The sequence below is a fragment of the Cataglyphis hispanica genome, chromosome 1 (genome assembly GCF_021464435.1).
Source record: "Cataglyphis hispanica isolate Lineage 1 chromosome 1, ULB_Chis1_1.0, whole genome shotgun sequence".
Classification (NCBI taxonomy): domain Eukaryota; kingdom Metazoa; phylum Arthropoda; class Insecta; order Hymenoptera; family Formicidae; genus Cataglyphis; species Cataglyphis hispanica.
This window is the reverse complement of record NC_065954.1, coordinates 5,389,886-5,410,916: the sequence shown is the minus strand read 5'-3', so window position 1 is coordinate 5,410,916 and position 21,031 is coordinate 5,389,886. Positions and strand designations below refer to the sequence as shown.

The window sequence follows — 21,031 nt, the reverse complement described above, 5'->3', positions numbered from 1 at the left end:
TACGTCATCCGATTTTTTCCGCTTTCGTTGTCAGCAAAAATTTCGTTCGCGTGACTAGCTCGTGGGAGCTTGAGCCGAGTTATGCTTTGAAAATCCTATTACGAGTTGCGAGCGCGAAATTTAGCAAAGAAAGTTGCGGATTAGTTTCGCGGGATATAATTGGACGTGGTGGGTGGAACTGTGCCTTCATAATAATAATTGGGAACGTCTATTCCGCGAAACGAAGTTTCTCGCTGTCGGTGAGAAGCTGAGCTGTGGATTGAGAAGCTAAAAAAAGAAGTTAAAGGGGAGACTATTAGATAAAAAAGCAAAGTAATGGGAAAAATAGTAAAGAAACAAAAGAAAGAAAGAGAGAGAGATAAAGTGAAAAGAACGTAGGTACATACATATTCAATTTAATTCTAATAGATATGAATAAGATGTATATATCCGGATAAATATGTATGTGATTGCTCCTCTGTAAAAGTCGTTTAGAACAATAGAGCAATAGAACAATATAATAATGCATTTAAAGAAAAGTACATCAAAGCGGTCTTTGTAAATTCGTTCAACTTTTCCTATTTCCATAGTATTGTTTCGCGAAAATTCAGAACTGCTAAAAGATATAGACGGACAAATAAGTTTTATTTACTTTATAATAATTATAAATAAAAACAATGTGTTTGCGACAACATGGCTAGCCAAATGAGAAAAAACATCACGATATAAATTGATAACACATATACTGAAACATTTCTACATCCATGTACTTGTTTTTCACTTTTATTTTAATTTTAAAATATAGTATTATTTTATTAGACAATCTCTATATATCTGAATAATTTATAGATTTAAATCTCATTTTCTCCGTTGTATTTTCTAATCGCTTTATGAATATTATAATCGGACAATGAATGCTATATTATAATTGATTAGTGTCTCTACACTTTCTAATAATTATCTGTTATCGTCGCGATCAATCAAACTGCAAGAATTATCACAACTTGATAGTCTTGAGAAACGAGATCTTCTCTCTCTTCCGCTAGTGTCCTCTCACCATTTCGAGATTATTTATCCCAAAGGTCTGTAAAGTTTTCTAACAGCTGTTGCTGGGAGAGTCCCTCCTCCTTTCTCGATCTTATTTCGCCTTCCCTGCTGCGCGAGCTTGAACAGATATCTTTCTTGCTTGCTGAAGTAGTTGAAACTCTCAAGCGGCAGTTATCCGATGTGTTTCTGCATCATCCACACGCTCGAATTTCACCGGAAATTTCGTCGAAAACTGAAAAGCCGTATTTCTTATAGTGTGCGCACGTAATGAAGTGAGACTGGAATAAAGGGAAGTTCTGGGGCCATAATACAATAGTTCCATTCTTCTTCGCCATGATGTACGACCGTACTAATAATGAAATAATTCTCTACGCGCAATATAATAAAATATTATGACTTTTTGACTTTTTCTCACACGTTGCATATTAATTCACATATATACATTTGCGATATTTCTTCCGGTGGATATCATTACTTATAGGGATAGAAGAATTAAAGAGCATATAAATATAATTGTTATGTGCTAACGGTATTTTATTATACATATGAATATACGCAAATTTTTATGTCGCATAAAGCATAGAGTTATTTCACGGACAACGATTTTCTCTTCTTCGAATAATCGAAATTAGATTAGGAAACCGTAAGCGACAATTTATTGCAAACAAGCTATATACAAGGAGTGCAGAAAGACATTATGTGGCGGATATGTTACATGATAGAGGCGCGCTTGAGCGGCAAACGTCATCAGCGCCAGAGATATTACAGTAATAAACGTAAAGCGCATCTTCTTGGTCCGATTGTACCGCATGAGATTAATTGTAGCCATTGTATTTCCTTGGTAACGTCGGGGCTCGCGAGGTCGACCACGACGAGTGGATGCAATGGTCGTGCATGGTTTCGGGATCAAGTGGAATAAGGAAAACGTAGGTCCAGCGTAGATGCGCGTCGCGACATTATTCTCCCTCTCTCATTCAATTAATGGTGATATTTGTAGCTCGCACCACGACGCGACTTAACCGTCCGCGATAAAATAAAATTCTCGAATGGAGGATGGAAAAGACTTGTCGCAGAATCACGGCGACGACGGAAACCATCGAGACAAGCTCCCTACGATTCAGTCTCTTCGGCCCTTGGCACACATCTTCTTCACTACAAAGCTATCCCTACGACTGTTGTACTTTTTAAAGAGTACAATAACGACGACTATCCGGCTCTTCGAGGAGTTTTATCGCGGAAGCGTATAATGCGCGGTCGGAACGACCGTTCGTAACGAACGCCACATACGTTTTGTTGCCGTTGCGGACACACAGTGATTCAAAGTCGTGGATCTTCTGGTAACACTCCGCAACAATCTGACCATTTTTGCAGCACGAAACATAAAAATGGAGAAAGATTTTCTTGGTAAAGAAATTCGCATTCGCTTCGATATCATGAGAAAAGAATCTTCTTTTCAGTGGAAACATCTCTTGGTTTGTTTTGCTTAGTTTGATTTTTCGAAATTTAATCTAATATATTTGAGAGCTAAATTCTTTTTGGGTAAAAAGAAAAAAAAATTATAGTATCAATATCTTTTTTAATAATTACAGAATAAATCAATAAAGTAATAATTGTAGAGATTTGGAATCGCGAAATAATTTGCTCGAAATTATTATTAATTGCTTATAAAAGGATACGCAGAAAGGATGCGTTGAATAATTTAAGCGGAAGTAACAATTTTCAATTGCTGAAAAGCTATCTGAATATTTTCTTTGTCCACAGCGGAAGAACATTGTTAGAAGGTTGTAGAATTTATGTGGCGGTTAATTGGAATAAGGATACGAACAGGTTGCGATACAACCCGCTGTTGTTGTTTCACGGCTTTTCCTTTACAAGCGTACTCCGACCATTCTTAGTATCTTCCAATGTAGCAGATTAAAGGGCATAGATATAATCCGGAGCGCAGTAATTTCGTTGCCGTTATCAGTGTACGATTCTTTCCCTTTGCTTTTTGAACAATCTCTTGCGCGAACTTTAATAACCCAAAATTTTGATAAAATATTATAATTTTTTTTTTTTTTTAAATTTAGCTGCAACTCATTGTCAGTTTAAGTATGAATCAAACATAAGATTTATCGTTAGTGTGACCAGCGAAGAATATCGAAGAAAATGCGCGTCGAAGATGCGAACAAAGAACGACAAAGCGCGTATGCGAGGGAGAGAAAAATGTGAAGGTATAGCCAACGGGATATTCAGTAAAAAGAACACAGGAGGAAATGGTTTTACTCTCGTAACAACAGCGGAAAAGAGCAGCGGAGAAATGATTTACGTACAAGCAACAACTATCGTCCGTACTTAAGTATGAATGTGGTAACAGCAAAAAAAGAACAAAAATTAAACGACAAAAGCATTTTCTTGTATTATAAAATCATTTCTATTGTAGACTTGAGGATAAAAGAGAGAGATATTATTACGGTTTGCTATAAAAATCGGCTGCTTTAATACATCAAAGTACACACATATTTATTTTTTTAAATGATTATTATTACGGTTTGTATGCAAATTATAAATTATATAAAAGAAATATGAAAATCACAAACGGTTTCTCAAATGACAATTATTGCTTTCATAATTATCATGCGGATGAATTATATATTTATTATAACATTGTTCATATAAAACTTCAATTTATAATAATGACAGTCAGAGATATTCGAATTGAAATAATATCACATTTCATCCGGTTAAATTCCATGAATGTTTCTCTAAGTGGAGGTGCTTTTCTCGAATGAACGTGCCGTGATAGCGTATTACGCTTCATCTACGCCGCATTAAGCTAAGCTTTTCGATGTTTTTTCCCTCTTTCGCGGTCTTCCGACAGTTTCTCCCGCTGACACTCGAACAGCTTAAGTATCGTTAACTGTTAATTGAAAATCCTTTCTTGTGATATTAAAGAAAAAAAAAATGTATTTTTCCTTTATACATTAATATATATTTTTTTAACGAATTTTTTAGGAAGATTTACTGCGCCGAAAGTATTTCTCATAGCTTTTTTTCCACAAGCAAAGTGAGAAGACTGATCTATCAAAGTTTCTATGTAAGCACACTATGATCATCTGAGATGAGAATTTCCAAGACACTCGATTTGCGTGACTTTCTCACACGCGGCTATACCAGTTAGGTATATCCGTGTCGGTAGATGGATACACGATCTTAGCAGAGTAAACGCAGGGCGCAAGTTTGCCGGTACTTCCTAAGTAGCAGCTGATATACTGTGTACATACGTCGAATAATCTGAGATCCACTGACATTTAGCCGGACCGGAACATTTTCCAACAATCCAAAGCACATAGACGAAATTATCAGCTAGAAACTATCCTTTCGACTGCCATTTACGAGATGAAATTTAAACATTGCACACGCGTGAGAAACATATTAATCAAATAATTAAATTATCCTTTTCCTAATGTGAGAAAGATAGACTTTAATCCGACATAAGTAGCTTTATCAGTAAAGATGTGGAAACGTTATTTATATTCGCTGCCGTAATATTCATAACATAGAAAGTAACTTGGAATATTCTCAAATGTCTGAAGAATATTTATAGACTTTTTCGATAGAAAGTATTATTCATAAGTGAAATATCTGCAAATCACGACAAGATTATCGCATAAGAGAAACTTTCATCTAAATAATTCGGAGATCTCCAACCGATAAGGAATGCGGTTCTTATTTAAGAGTAACGTATAATAAAATGTGAATTATATTATGATTATAATAAAATGGCAAGCAATAATATAACTATACATAACAAGATATGCGATTTCCTCTATCGCAATACTCGTTTGCAGAAATATCAAAAATTACACTATTTAGCTGCACGCATAGTATAATTCTACATATTTATTCTTAACAATCTTAAAAATCATTAAAATTATTAAAATACATTGCGAATATTATATGCGATATATACCTGCTCTAAGCATCCTACGAATCGCGAGAATAATGCAATTTTATTAAAAATCTTGTTAAATTAAAGATTTTAATGATAAAATATGAGATAATAATGCATAAAGAGATGTACATTCTTTATTTTTTATATACTTGCGCACGAATATTTACAAAAAGAACAGGTAGATCGTAAATTTGCTTATTACTGCTCAATTAACAGTCAAATATCTTAACATCGCAAAGCACTCGGCTTTTGGCATTGTTTCGGCCATTTCCGCGAACATTTAATGTACTTTACCGCTTCGCATAATTCGTGTCCTACGCGTACCACATTTGACGAGAATTAATTTATTTCTGTTCTACATTTCTCGCTCGCGGCTCAGGACAACCTTATGTAAGCGCGTTATGAGGCAAGTTTCCTCAACCCGCTCGCGAACTTCGTGCGTGCGGCGAATGCCGTGGCATTCGTGAGTTACGTCTGGCAATTACCGGCACTCCGAGCCATATAATTGCCATTATTGTATCCAGTATTATCCTTACAGAGCTTGCCAAGAGACGTAGAAACCGCAGAACGACGCCTAACAGCAACGTGAGTCGTGAGCGGTTTTAGGACGGCGGAAAGTTCATCGTTGATGCATTAACAATAGGAATCTTAAACAAATTGCAAAACAGATTGTAAAACAAAAATTGCAAAGAATCTAAATTTGAAATTAAAATAAATAAATTTATTTATGGCTTAAAAATGAATAAATTTGCTCATAATTCATAATTTAAATATTGAGTGAGTGCTAATATCTTTTTTTTTTCAGTTATACTATCGCTAAATGTGTTCGACACAATTTTGCTAAATTTTTTGTATTGTTTGATTTTGAGAAATAATTTTTCTATAGAAATTCTTTTTACGTTTTGTCTCTTTTAAAATACTTTCTATTATTACAAATTTTCTAACAAAAGTTAAACATTGAACAAATAATCAAGAAGGTATAATAGCGGGACACCTTGATAAGAAGAACAGCACAAGACAGAAGCACATATTAGTGATTTTCTTGTAAGGAAATGGCTATCGAATAGCGTTGCAAAGTAGTACGTCAGAAGAACTATCGGCAGAGCGAAGTATGTGATTCGATCGCTCTGTGACATTTCCCAATATCCGCTTTATTTTAGAAGCGACCCCGCTGTCATACGGTAAACGAGAAAGACAGTTGGAAACTCACTTAAGCAATATCGCAGAAACTGTCATTTATACGAGAATTCACATCGCGAATGAAGAACCTTAAGATCATCGCGCGCAAGCTCTTAGCGAATTTCATCTAGATTAATTTATTAATAACATCAGAAATCAAAATATTTAAAATAACGTAAAATATTAAATCTTTTATTCAAGTGTGTGTGTGTGTGTGTGCAGCTGTATTTTTACTGTATCATATTTTTATCAAGGCTTTTAAAAATATACGTGCAAGTTTTTTTATGTTATCGTTACGTCACTTCATAGAATGTCAAATATAACATAGCTCTTTTTTGCAATCGTAACGACTACGAAAAGCCAATACGATTTTTAACATTAAAGTCACCACGGCTTTTGTTTTTCACACTATTGCTTTTCGTTTGTTCTCTGCATCACAAGGACGCAAAATATAAAAACGTAGACGAATATAGCATACGTATCTTGCTTTATATATAAAAAAGTGCATATTTATATTTATGCGCATACAACTATCTCATCGATACCATATTTCCATAGTATCAACGCATCGCCGAGATTTGACGTGAATAAATGAAAAAAATGTTAAAAAATATGGATGTATTGGGAAATCTTTGTATTGGAAATATCTGATTGATGATATCGTAGAAATACGAGAAAAGCAGTTTTAATTAGAAATATTCCTTTATTTAAAGATATTTAAATGTTTAATAATATTTTATTTTATATTAAGATATATATATATATATATATATATATATATATATATATATATATATCACTTATGCATTATAGATTAATATTAGATTAGATATTAATTGCATGTATCTAAAAAAATTATATATTATTACGCGACGCAGTATTATAGTAAAAATGATAAATTTAAAAACGATGAATTTAATGGATAAACAAATATCGTAAATTAGATCGAAACTTGGTAGATTATAATACAGAATTAATGATGCTTTGCAATATAGATAATATTCGTAGATAATACGTAAATGCATTTTGTAATCCTGCCTCGGAGAAAATAGCGCAGCAAATAACCCGATAAATAAAGTGCATTGCAAGATGCACCGTACCGGAACATCTCTCGTGAATAAATATGCGCAACGAACGTAATCACAACAGAGTTAAATCCGCTTATAGCGAATTTGCAGTGAGTGCGCGAAGAGCCCGTGGTGATCCATCATTCGCTACGGCCACTTCCGAAGCAGAATGATACGGAAAAGAAAAGGAGAAGAGACGTCGGTGTTTATTGACCGTGGGGGAAATGCAACGCGAAGGTGGTACGGGCGGTGGCAGTGGAGCACCCGGCTTCAATTTTCACATCTGTTTGCTCAGCTCCGGTAGACGTTTCTTCGTTACGTTGCACGGAGAGAGACTGCCTTCACGCTTTGCGCCGCTTATGTACACTCTTACGATGCCAGTGTTTATGTATCATTTATGCGGTACGCCAGCCGGGAAAAGCCGCGCTTTCGCCCGAACACGTCTTCTTGCATAGGATAAACGATGTCCTTGCTTGCTAGAACATCCTTGAAGTATTTCAGATTAAAAGATTAGAATTATCCTCTCTTGGACGTTGTATTGACAGAGATTTTTCATCGAAATAAATTGATTGATTGATTGTATAATACTTATAATTATTCAAAGTATTATATTTAAATTTTTTGCGTGATATCTTTTAAAATAATGATATTTTTTATGTATCAATTTCTCGATATTTCGCATTAACTCGAGAGATAATTAAATCGTTCAACAATAATAATAGTAACAGCGAATAAAAGAATTAGAATAATTAATTATCGTACAGCTATATCGTAATCACATAATTGGTTCATTTAACGGCGACGAAATTCAGTCAAAGGTTTGGTAAAAACTTAATTAAAATTAGTAATTTTGCTATTATACACGGCGAATAATGATTTTGTAATCCCCGTGCTGCAAAGCCGATGCCGTAGACGTGTTCGAATTTCGAAGCCACGTTTTGCGCAGTGAATCATTAACCGACAGCGTAACGAGGTGCATTCGATGTGAACGAGGGGCATTACAGAATCAAAATTCAGATCTTGCGACGCGGTGCACATTACACGAAATGAATCCCTTAAAAAAAACGGGGATCAGCTGCGCGCGGGGCGGCGGCGTATCGGTCGAATAAACGGCGCGCGAAATATCCACCACCCCGATGAAGCGTTAATGGCCCCATTGACACTAAGGCACGAATTAAATGACGGTGGCTGTTTCATCTCCGAGCGGAAATTAGTTTCGCCCATCTCGGTACGTGCCGGCGCCGTCGGGCCCAGCCGAGAGAGCGCGGATTGAGCGCATTTTAACGAGAATGCGAAAATGCTTTATAGTCGCGTTCAACGATTAACGAGATGGTCACGAGAAGCGCCATCGCCATTTGCTATATTGCATTCTCGCGATTACGCGGTAGTTATTGACGAACCGGATTTCCTTGCACCTGAATAGCGGGAGTATGCCGGATGTACATTATCCTCGTGAATCGTCGTCTGCTCGATGCGCAGAGGCTTCAATTTTGAAATTAGTCGGAAGAGAAAATTGATGAAATCAAAGAACTTAAGAGAAATGTATTGCAATTATTTATTAATAGAACATATATTTTGTTATTTTTATTTTTGAGTCTTGTGACAGAAAAAAAAGGATTTTTGAATAAAAATTGTAGCGCACAAAAGCATGAAATAAAAAAGTTTTTCACTTGATTCGTCTTCTTAGACTCTAGATTTTTTACATATATAATACAATACTTTTTATTTGACGTCAATAACAAAAATTTAGTGACGCGTGGCACAGATTAATGCAAGCTGAACAAAATACTGCAAAGAAGTGATATATCATATCAAAATATATTATTATTAGCCCGTATAACATTTAGTCAGATTAGGTTGTAATCCAATAACAGATAAAATAACAAATCTGATGATTTTATCTGCTCATTGAATATTCGTGATTTCGCACAAATTCATATATTATCACTCTCGTGAATGTCAATATTTAATGTTGAGCCGCTTCATAAATTTTTGTCCTATTGTATATCATTTTCAATAATACGCAATACTATAATATTCCATCTGGTGAAATAATTAACGTTATACACATATAAGGGCGAGCAATATATCGATGGAGCTTTCATTATTTGATGCCGTTAGCGCCGGTGAAATAATTACGTTGTCGGTGCGGGCGCGAACTCAGCAACGGTGATGGTAACGATATTGCTCGTCACTGTGTGACTTCCATTAGGAAAACTCCTTGTGTCACGTGAAATGGTCTTTTAATCATTAAACGTCCGCCGATCGAGGTGGAAGAAAAATTACCGCGCGCGGTCGTCCGTGTAGTCCGCATAACGAATGTCTTTATTTCGCATACGGCGAGTGTTGCGCGTTGAGCAAAAACAAAAAACCGCAATATGTCTTTTTGCATTCAGCACAGAATAACAGCATCCTTTGTTCTAAGTACGGGCGTTAAATTTTCGCAGCGGAGCACAAAGCAAAAGTACAAACGCAAAAGACTAAATTAGCGAGATGTCGTGGGTAAATTGTCTGAATTTTCCTATTTAATGTAAAGTGCATTTTAGTCTACAATTTGCCTTTATTTATTTACCTTTATTCACGCTATATGTAATAAATAAAAGATGATACGTGTAATAATTGTGTGTCGTAATTATCGCTATCAAGATCACAAATTGCGAATTGATTTTCGATCATTTTCATCAGATTCGGTTTTGCAAAGATGACGCAGTTTTTTACTTTAATGATTTGCGTCTACCTCCCATGTTTTCGGATTTACTTGATACACTAACCGAAGCATGTAACATGATATCGGCATTATCGACGTCATATTTCAATCTTACCTGTTCGATCGAAGTTAAACCAAATCAGGTAGAGATAGAGACCAAGTTGCTCGGCCCGAGCGAGCAGCCATCACTTACCGAGGAGATTTCAAGCTTCGTTGAATACTTTGAGGAATTTATGAGGCCGATTGGCGGATATTGTGATAGATAGACAGCAGATAGACATCGTTTATAGAATCTCCTCCGAGAAACTAATGTAATTTTAATGTTTTAATCTTCCTCTTATAAGAAGTATAAAGAAAAAATATGGAATCATGTTAGTGATAATACATTAATCGTCTTTAAACAGTGATAATGTTGTTCTATATAATCAGAATTAGATAATTTCGTGAAATCAAACAAGATCATTGTACGAACGTCTTTGCATCTAACATTGTTTTTACATTTACCTGACAAAGCAGCGAACACACACATGATCTCTCTATTATTTATAATTAAATTGATATCTTATGACGTATGTAAGACAAGAAAGAGACAGGCAAGTTTCGCATTAGAAACTTTTTGCAATATATTTTTTTACATTCATGTTTTTCGTATTTTTCCAGGATTAATTTTTTTTTCCATTTTAAATAACACGTTAAAATAATGAGATTGAAAAACATTATACGTGCAGATACAAATCATACATTAATGAATATTAAAACATATATAATATTTTAAAATAGCACGCGTGCATATATATAAATTTAACCGATCTTGCTCGTCTAATTATGCCAAGTTTGGCGGAAGCTTAATACGTATATTGCACACATACAGACATCCACGACGGTTACCGCGTAATATTGCGCTATGCAAGGCGAGCCATTTTCGACTATATGCAAACTGGTGGGCGAGACGCTTAAGTTTAATGACGCACTTGCGCCGTATCGCGGCCGTCTCCGCCGAAAATTTCTCCCCGGAAACACGCGTGTAACGATAATAGCGAGGTTTATTCGTGCGTAAAAAAAGCTGCATGCGGTTTTTTAGTTGGCGCTCCTGGAGTGTACTCGCTAAGAGGGGAAGGAGAGCCCCACGGGTGTGCATTTTGCTCGCGCGCTCGTAGCAGTAAAATCGCATTGTTTTCGATATTGCGAGAGGACCGACGACGCGGCGCGCCGAGCCGAGAACACGATAGCGCGAATCGCGTCACGCGTATAACGCATATACATATGTATATGTATATACAAAGTGTTATGCGCGCATACTCTACATGGGAAGCACCTGCACAATCCACGTTATATACTCCGCGCTATGCGGCTCGCTGCGTCTACCTGCACTCTCTCCTCTCCCGTATCTCTCTCTCCGCAGTCCCCTCCCCCCCTCCCCTCTCCAGCTCAGCATCCTCTTTGCTTCGTATACAAATACGAACGCAAACATAAATACTAGTATAGTTTATACATACAGGCGCATTTCGCCTCGCTCGCTCCATTTTATTAATGGATTTTGATAGAGTATCAGAGGGGGGGTGAGAAGGTGTGTGAAGACATAAGAAGGGAAAACAATGGTAAACGTCGATGGCTTAACTTTTGAGTATTTTTTCTTCGGAACATTCAACACATGGAGAGTCTTTGCGATTCTTATGTGCACGGTTTGCATATAAGAATCATTTGCGAATTATTCGCTCGTGAGGAATTTTTATTTATATCGATTGTAATTAATAATTGAATTTATCAAAATCTTTCGATAAATTTATCCGGCGTAGGTAAGAATTTGACAAAAAAATTTCACATAGAAATGCAAGGAAAGCGCAGATGCAAAGAAAGCAATTAGCTCGGTTTAACTCTATTCCATGACGATGCATTCGCTCTTTAGAATAACCGAGCGATTTTCATACATTTCGAAATAAATGCGAAAGGATATTCCAGCAAAGTATTTGCAAATTAACCGTTCTCTCAAAGAGCAAGCTAAAGCTTTCAAGGATTCCCCTTTCAACTCATCACTGCAAACCACCGGGAACCCACGGATCCGCGGTTACAACCATGTTCGTCTTTCGGAAGAGCGACTTTTTATTTGCGAGAGGAAAAGACGAGCTTAACCTATGTCGTCTCGTCTTCGATGCTTTTACGTTAGTGTATGCTTGGGAACGCTTGGGAATATGCGAATAAGCGAAGCGTAAAGCTAGTACAGTTGCAGTTGGACCATCTAGGATCTTTAAGGCTCGGTTTTAAAAATGCTAGTATATATAAAAAAATCTAAAAAAATGTTATTAAACAATTAAGACAAATAATGATAGATAATATTATTGTACTATAGATTTTATTTTATTTATTTATTTTTGTGATTTAAAACAAATATTTGTTGCATAAATGTCTAGATAAAATATAAGGTAAAAATATAATTAAAAAAAAATTACATAATTGTTATTACTTTTAATTATGGTATCTTAAATTGTGTCATATGAATTATACTCTTCCCAATGCAGATTTAAAACTTTGCAAAGTTCGCGACATGAATTTTTCGTCACACATTATCAGAACGTTAAAAGTTTTACAGAATAAGTCTATCAAGCTGTACGGTGTTTCGCATAAATCTTGTACGCTACATTATACGTAGATGGGACCAGTGTCTTCGACCTTTATAAGAGACTCTATATCGTTCTCATTGTAGCAGGATCGATGAAGGAACGGCGAAAGCGTAGTGTTCCGGGTATCACAAGCAGCACATGATTTATTAATTATAATAAATCGCGCGTTTGTGTACTGGTCTTACACACCGTCCTTATACTCAAATTCATGATTTAAAATTAGTCGGAATGGAATGATTAAAATTATTTTTCAGCACAAAACGATCACAATTGTATACGAAAAAAATGTGTAAAAAACGATTGATGTATAATAAATAATTTTATTGCCAACTTTGGTAGCGATCTCCGATATAGCTTAAGGGGAGAATCGCCGTTAATTCCACGAAAATTTACGAGCATTTCGTAGCGGGCCATTAATAACGTCGTAACTACCGGAATCCGGAGTTTTAGTTTGGGTATGTAAGGCGTGTCCGATAAATATTTGAGCGCTGCAACATTCGTGGAGGCAGATATCGAAACTACACAAACTCCAACCGTTTCCTCTCCCCGCCCTTGCATTACCTTGTCTTCTACGCTACTCACCGTGTTCCTTGTCCCGTTCTAAAGCCACTATGGAAATCTATTTAAATGTTTAACGATCGTATCACGAGGAAAGATTCGTTTTGGAATTAAGAGATTTGTGTACGTAGTCTCTTGCGTTATATTTGTTACGATTTGGAGAAAATAATAGTGGCTCCTGCGCGTCTGCTCTTGCCTCGCTAAGGGTTCAAAAGGGTGACAAAGGGTGAGATTAAAAGACTCATTTGGCATTAAGTTTACAACATGGACATCCGACATTTATTAAAACATTTGCTGTAGAGACAATGCTTAATTATAATGCTTACTTTAAGCATACAAAATTTTTTTAAAATATTAAAAAATTTTTAATATGATTTAAAAAATTTTTAAATATATCAAATAAAATTATTAGAAATATTCTCAACATGTGTTTTGCAAATTAATAAATTTATTTAATTAATTATTTTATAAAAGTTTTTTTTTGATAAAATTGCAATTTTTTAATGATTGAAAAAACTTTTGCATAATTTATTGCATATAAACTTGTTGCGGGCATTATCTCGTTTAAGCAAGTCGTGTAATAAATTTGAAATATTCTTGGTAGTTTAAATCATAAATCATCATCAATAAAAATGCATTGAAAATGGTCTCCCACTTATGTGATCGTGATTCATGTAATAGTGCGCGGAATTATTTACAACGTAATCCCGCATTATTCCCGCTGAGCGTCGGGGATCGTGTAAAACAACGTAATACGGATTAATGTTATGCGCGTGGTCGGTTTATTACTAGGCATCCGCACTCGTTATGTATTCTTGTAACAACGAGGAGAAGCTCGAGCCCACCGGTTAAACTCGCGCGGTGAACCGCGTCTCAGATTTGTACAAGCAGTTCTCTATTGCCGTCCGGTTGTTGCCTGCAGAAATAAATTGCTCGTCCGTAGAAGAAATATTGTAGGAAGCCTTAAAAGAAGTTATTTATCCATGTTTCATGATAAAAGAATAAGTTAGATGGTAGAGTCGCGATACGGTAGATATGTTTTTCTAAGTTTGCCTTTTAAACTTTAAAATCGCATTCTCTGATGAATTTCACGCGACGATACTTCTGCAGTAAAAATACAGTTGAGCACCATCTTTTGTTGTAAGCTCTGAATTTAAATACGAAATATCTTGGTAACTGAGTCTTAGTTAAAATTCTATTAGAGTCCGATTGAAACTTACTGTGAACAACAATGTTTTGTTACTCATTTACATTGTTAAAAACATAATTTATTGAAGAATAAATTAATTAAATAAATTTATGCAAACACATCCGATACATCACAATTTTACATCCTTATCATTTTACAATATTTATAAGAATTTATTGCACATAGATGTTTCAATATTTCTTAATATCTATTTTTTTTTTTTCAAGACTAGTGTTAGTTTTAAGAGTTTTAAAGAAGAACGATAGATTACAATATTAAATATATGTAGATATTTCCTATAATTAATAATCTATTTCAATTAATCTCAAAGAAGACCCCATTATTATATTCTTCCACGTAAAACACGACGCTTCTTCGTTAGCTATAACAGCACACACTCTCAGCCGAATCTTGGGTCGTATCTTCGATCGTATCTACGGCTGCGCTCCAAAAGCCACGCGAGCAAATCGAGTGTCAGCCATTTACGGGCTACAATTCTGTGGAAACGCTTAATTTACCGCCGGTGCGATCTCGAGCGTTCGAGTGGTCCGGCAGTATCGATAAATCACTGACTCGCGATTTGTCTCACATTCGAGAGGAAGTCCTACGACGAGATAGGGAAAAAATGAAAAAGAGATGGGCGCAAAAGACATAAATGTTGTCTAGAGTTATCATTTCGTAATAAAGATTCGCTTGTTTAAGCAATTTCTTTAAACAAACGTAAATTTTATAAGATGCTCGAGATAATTTTTTCATTGTGAGCTATTAGAATTAGCTATTATAGGCCAAATAGCAGAAATAATTTCAATAATATGTTAGTGAGAAATTTATAATGTATTCACTAATTGATGTTACATTTAATTATTTTTTTTTTTTTCGATGCGGCTATAGAGAATACAGAGTCGTCGCTCTCATTGATACGAATATAAAATGGATAATTATGATAAGAGGATCGTTCGATACTCGCGCAATCCGATTTTGACCGAAAAGTCGAGAAAGGGTTGGCAGCTTCGGATTGCGATGTGAGACACCGACAGGTAATTACTACCAGCTGATTACTACGGCACACTTTAATTAATGCGGTATTTCGTTCTGCGCTACCGATACGACACGCGATTAAACGCACGGCATACTGCGGATGAATGAATAAGTAACGTGAAGCACTTCGTTTAACGAATTGATTATTTTGATTATTGAACGGCACATACATTAAACAGGTATTTGTTGAAATGCCAATAAAACTTTTGTACGTTATTTCTATTCTTGGTTCCCGTTTGGATTTCACATACGTTACTAAAAATTAAAACACATATGTGGTCTGTGGACTATTGCCCCGTAGGAAATAAGATTATTTGGAGCAAAAACTGGCTAGTAAAGTTGTACGGTGGATAAACGAGAGCAGAGCCTTTGATCCTTTTCGTTAACTATAATTTAAAGGTGAAGGTGCGCAATTGGTAGCACACCGAGGCTACAGGACTGGTTCGCTCTTATCACGAAAACCACCCTCTTATCGATCACTCGCTCGTATATAACCGTGCATATCTGATCAGGAATTGCTCTCGACGATCGACTTGTTCTACGGTTCAGAGAAAACGCGCGCGTTTCCAAAGGCGGACATTGTAGTAATTTATCTTCCTATTATACATTCCGTATTTTATCGTTTGAAACTGGCTGGTTTTAATCTTTGCATATGGATGCAATTGGTTTATAATTATTATCCGTCGAACTGTACAAGGTGTTTTCGAAAAAAGCGTCATTAAATAATACATGGTTTTGTCACGCGAAGTAATTTGCATTTGACTTTTCTTAGCGGAAATTTAATTTGTAGTTTAAAGTACAATACAGTTTAGCGAAAACGAACGATTAAAACTGATGCAGACTAACAAGGCAGATTAACGCGGCATGAATATCGTGAGCACACACACACACAAATGCATCTCTTTTCAATATATATTTTCATTACAAGATATTGACTTCTACATTGCAATAATGCATTTGCTTGTATCCGTTCTAATGAATTATAGTCTCCATTAATATTCTACAAATAGCCGGATAGTTAGGACACGAATAGTTAATTTTGATCAAATTAATGGAATGAGACATTTTGGATATCAATTGATAATACATTTAATATATTCCGACTAAAATATAAAAATCCAATTTTCCTCAGAAGCTACATTTATATTAATATAAATATAATCTAAAACAAATTAATAATAATTATTAATAAAGTAGTAATTAATAAAATTTAAACTTTTGGAAGAATTTGTTAAATAAAAAGTACAAAAAATATCTAAAATTATTGATTTTAATTCTCGAGAATTAACATTCACTATAGGTCAACTTCATTGAGCTTAACTTCTTTTTTTTAAATCCCGAAACAAGCCTTGTCTCTTTACAATTCGATGTTTAACGGTACGAGTGATAGCCGTGTCTCTACGATCCCGCAAATATGATTTCATTACGTGTAATACTTTTATCCGCGACGACCAATGGTTACGGTCGCATTAACGCACGTACCAGATCCCATGGGTTTGGGAGGGCCGCGTCGTGTCGTTCGGGAATTCATCCGACGCGGCAAATATGATCGCGTGCAAAAATCTCTCGCTCGATCGCGTGCCTGCACGTGCCGCTCCTGTCCAACTTTCCAGAAACTCGTCTCTGCATCGAGTGCTCGCAGGCATGGGTGCAGTAACCGTACGCCACCATCGGGCATCCCTTCGCGTGAATAGATTTCAGGATAGTGCAGGGACGCGCCCATTTCCGGCGATATCGATTAGACGGCAGCGTCGAAAAGTGCATTTTTCGATTGATTCTGTTACACGTATCGCGGTTGAACAACGAGTATCTCGTATCGAATCTAAGTTGCAAATTGGGTTTATCCCACTCAATGATTTATTCCGTTATGTCAATAAATTGATTTAGAAAATCGACTACGTGATACATTCGATCGAAGTAATAATTTAACTCATCATAAATGAGAGAATACAATCTATTATGTCACTTTAATTTATTTAATATATTACGATATATCTGTGATACGCACATTTCTTGATATATTCATGACAATCATGTTTATTGTCGGCTAATCAAACTGTGCTCTCTCGGTGTCAATAGACATACGTACGACAAACAGATCCTGATCGTGCGTCATTAGCGAAATTATCAGTTCATTAGGGATTCAATCATATCTATAATCAAAAATATATATTGGCTTCGTCTAAATTGAAACATTTGTGAAATAAAATGTAAGACAATAGAATATTTATTTTTCTTCTAAGAGAAAACAGATCAATTTCGCTACGACTAGATTTACCACGTGAATATTGCGAGCTACAACCCGGTTAGATAATGACGGTATTGCAACGCTTAGCCGCTACGATTGCTCATTAGATACGTGACCTGACGTCTATGACGTCTCTGGTGTCCGTGACGTTTGCGGTATAATATCAACGACGTCTATCGATCAAAGTGCAGTGTCTAGTTAGAATTATTATGTAGACAACTGGCTACGCCAGGCTATCGTGCGTATTAATTATGTACACGAAATGATTGATATACATACGTATATATGTGTATAGATATATTTATACATACATATGTGAGAACAACTCGTGCGCGGTTATTTCCAATTTACTACTCAGCGGTCTCGTTAACGGTCGAGATTCGAGCATAATTTGGTATGCATATGCTATCGTGTTAACATTTCATCGGGATCTGGGTGTATTCTACACTATTAAGTGGCTTAAACAATCAAGTATTATGATTAGTGCTAACATATTAAAGAAAATTAAAGATAATTACTATTCCAAAAAATTATATGTGTATTATGCTTATTGTATTATTTATAACATTTTTAAATCCGATTCACATATATGATTACTTATTACTTTATAATAACATAATTATATAGCTATTATTAATATTGTACGTGATGTATAATTTCTCTCTCTTTCTCTCTTTCTCTTTTTTTTTCTTCTTCTTCTTTTCTCCCTTTCTTTCTCTTTCTCCTTTTCTCTGAATAGTAAATTTATTAAAAAACTTTTTAAGTAAATTTTTGCGGGATTAATTAAAAATGTAAAAATATTTAAACTTAAAGAGTACCGCGCGCCTGTTGTTTTAATGCAATAAATTCTACATTATTTTTCTCTATTATTCTTCTTTATTATTCTTTTTTTATTCTTTATGCAATTTACAGAACTGAAATATATATAAAGATGATACACAATATATTTATTGTTTTGCATTTTACAACTTAAAGAGATGCACAACAAAGGATACGTCACGATGCCAGTTTCTAGTACAATTCTTTATAAGAAAATTTAAATTTTTAATTCTTGCTGATATTAGATATAGTGCCGAATGAAAACGTGCATCTTTATCGAAATACGAATGAAGGACGTCTGTGTTTTCGTCGGGAATAAGTGGGGACAGGAACGTGGAAAGAAAAAGAGAGATAGTGAGGTGACTATGCCGAGTATTGCAAATTTTGCATAACCCGAAGATACATTTCGTATACGTCTTCTGGTGCATAATACATGCATCAAAGTACTTACTGGAAGCAGAGGCGGCTCTTATAAGCCCCAGGCTTTTTCGAATTCTTAAGCTCTCCCGCGAAGTTGCGAGTTGTTACTGATCTCTTCTTGCGCGACGGAGTTATGCCATCAATGACTATATTATCGACTCTAGTTTGGTGCGCCTGAGCTGATCTCGTTCCGAGTACGATCCGAATTTCTTCTCGTATCGCGTGATGTTCTACTGGATTTAGTATGCGCGACAAACTCGTAATATCTTTAGAAACAGCAAAGTTTTGCAGAAATCGAATTTTTGCTTATTTTGTTATCGCATGTCTTGTCGTAGATTTACATATCACATCGTAATATATATATATACATGCGCAAAGGTTTCAGTTATAATAGGATACTGTAAATAGAAAAGTCACTGAGAAAAAGTCAGTGACAATGGTTGATTTTTCTGATAGTGAATTCTACTATAAAAAATCAGAAAAATATAAAACAAAGAAGCAAAGTGCGTTTTTTTACTAAAGATTAGTAAAATACTAATTTTTAGTAAAATCTTGTTATTGCTTTAATCAGTGACATTTTCACTGATTCATTTTAAGAGAAAGAGAAAGGAAGAGGATACACATGTATATATATATATATATATATATATATATATATATATATATATATATATATTTACACATTTTTTGTTATATAACATCAGCAAAAAAATAAATGCAATAAAATTGAAAATGGTGATACGCAATAGTAAAAACATAAAATATTTTATAATACGCGGTTATGTAATATTATTTAATAACAAATCATATTAGACAATTAAATTGTATAATTTATTATTTTTGTAGCGTAATGTTTACAATTGATGGATTTATAAAGATATAAAAATTTATAAGCAAAATAAAAAAAAAATCCGTGATGCTACTCCGAGAAAGCCGCAGTGTCAACTTTTATATAAAAGCCGAGACAGTACGTGCGAGCGTGTCATCGAAGAGTGAACTGCATCGAAAAGCAGATTTTGCATAACTCGAAGATACGGCTCCCTCGTCGCCTGGTCCATAATTCATGTGCTAGTGTACATACTTCGGAACATTCTTATAAGCTCGCTGAGCATAAGCCTCTCTCGCTCACGAGTTCTTCGATTCTCAAGCTCCCCGCAAAGTTACGGATAGTTACGAATCCATCTCTTTGCTTCGTCGTATGCCAGAGTTGCTCTGGGCAAGTACCCATTGTGGCCGACTACATTATCGATTCTAGTTTGACAGTCGAGCTGATAGTTTCAAGTATGTGCTCGAGTCGGACTCGCGGTCGAACTGCAGCTGCTGCTGATACTGGGTGGGAGAGAAGATATATACGTCAATTCGGAACATGAAACAAACCGACGGTTTTACTGAACCGCTGTAACTACAATCGGCAGCCGCGCGTGTACGTTCCTTCGTATCAGAATATATATATACATGCGATCGGCGAAGCTATGCAATCAATGGTGAACCACGCAACCGACGATGTGTTTGTTTCATGCACGAGTAATTGTGACAGTTGGCATGCACGAACTTTGGAGTGTTAACGCTCCGCCAGTATAACTCAAGACTACGATTGGTTGTTTCATCTTGTACTCCTACTATATCGAGATTTCTGTGACATGAAATACGAACAGAAAGGATAAATATTACAGTCTACTACATAGGAATCAGATTTGAAAATTGATGAGACGATGATTGAAAAGTTAATCAAGCGGAGCACAACAAGTTATCTCGATATCTTACTAATCTTCGATACTCCCTTCGACATTCTCTTCTACCTTAAAATCTTCGATTCCTGATTAAAAGTCAAATTATGTATAACAAGAATATAAAATCAATGTATTAAACAAGAGGTAAGTGTCTTCCACAAAATTTACAATTTTACGATTATTGAAGAAAATAAAAGAGAAATTTTTCTTTCCCTTATTTTTCACGTCACATAATTAAAAGTATAAATGTAATTTCGCGAAGGAAAGTTTCACGGTAAATTGCGCGCGCAATCAATCAGTTACAACAATCGCCGCAAATGACCGTTCGACGAAGGCATCGTGTTCGCGATACAAGCGGATTATTGAGTTCGCTAGCGAAAGAGGCGGCAAAATACACGTGCGGCATGCCTGCGTCGCAATTCCCGGCCGTAATTTACCGTTTTCATGTTTTCCGGTAGTCATCGTAAACCTGTCAACCGCGTGCCAAGTTTCGACCGC

General features: G+C 35.5%; 1 protein-coding gene across 1 annotated transcript in view; it reads left to right on the top strand.

Moving 5' to 3' along the window:
- The window catches only part of LOC126850952 (zwei Ig domain protein zig-8-like), a 138,772-nt gene that overhangs the window by 58,265 nt on the left and 59,476 nt on the right, over positions 1–21,031 (top strand). The window lies entirely within an intron of this gene.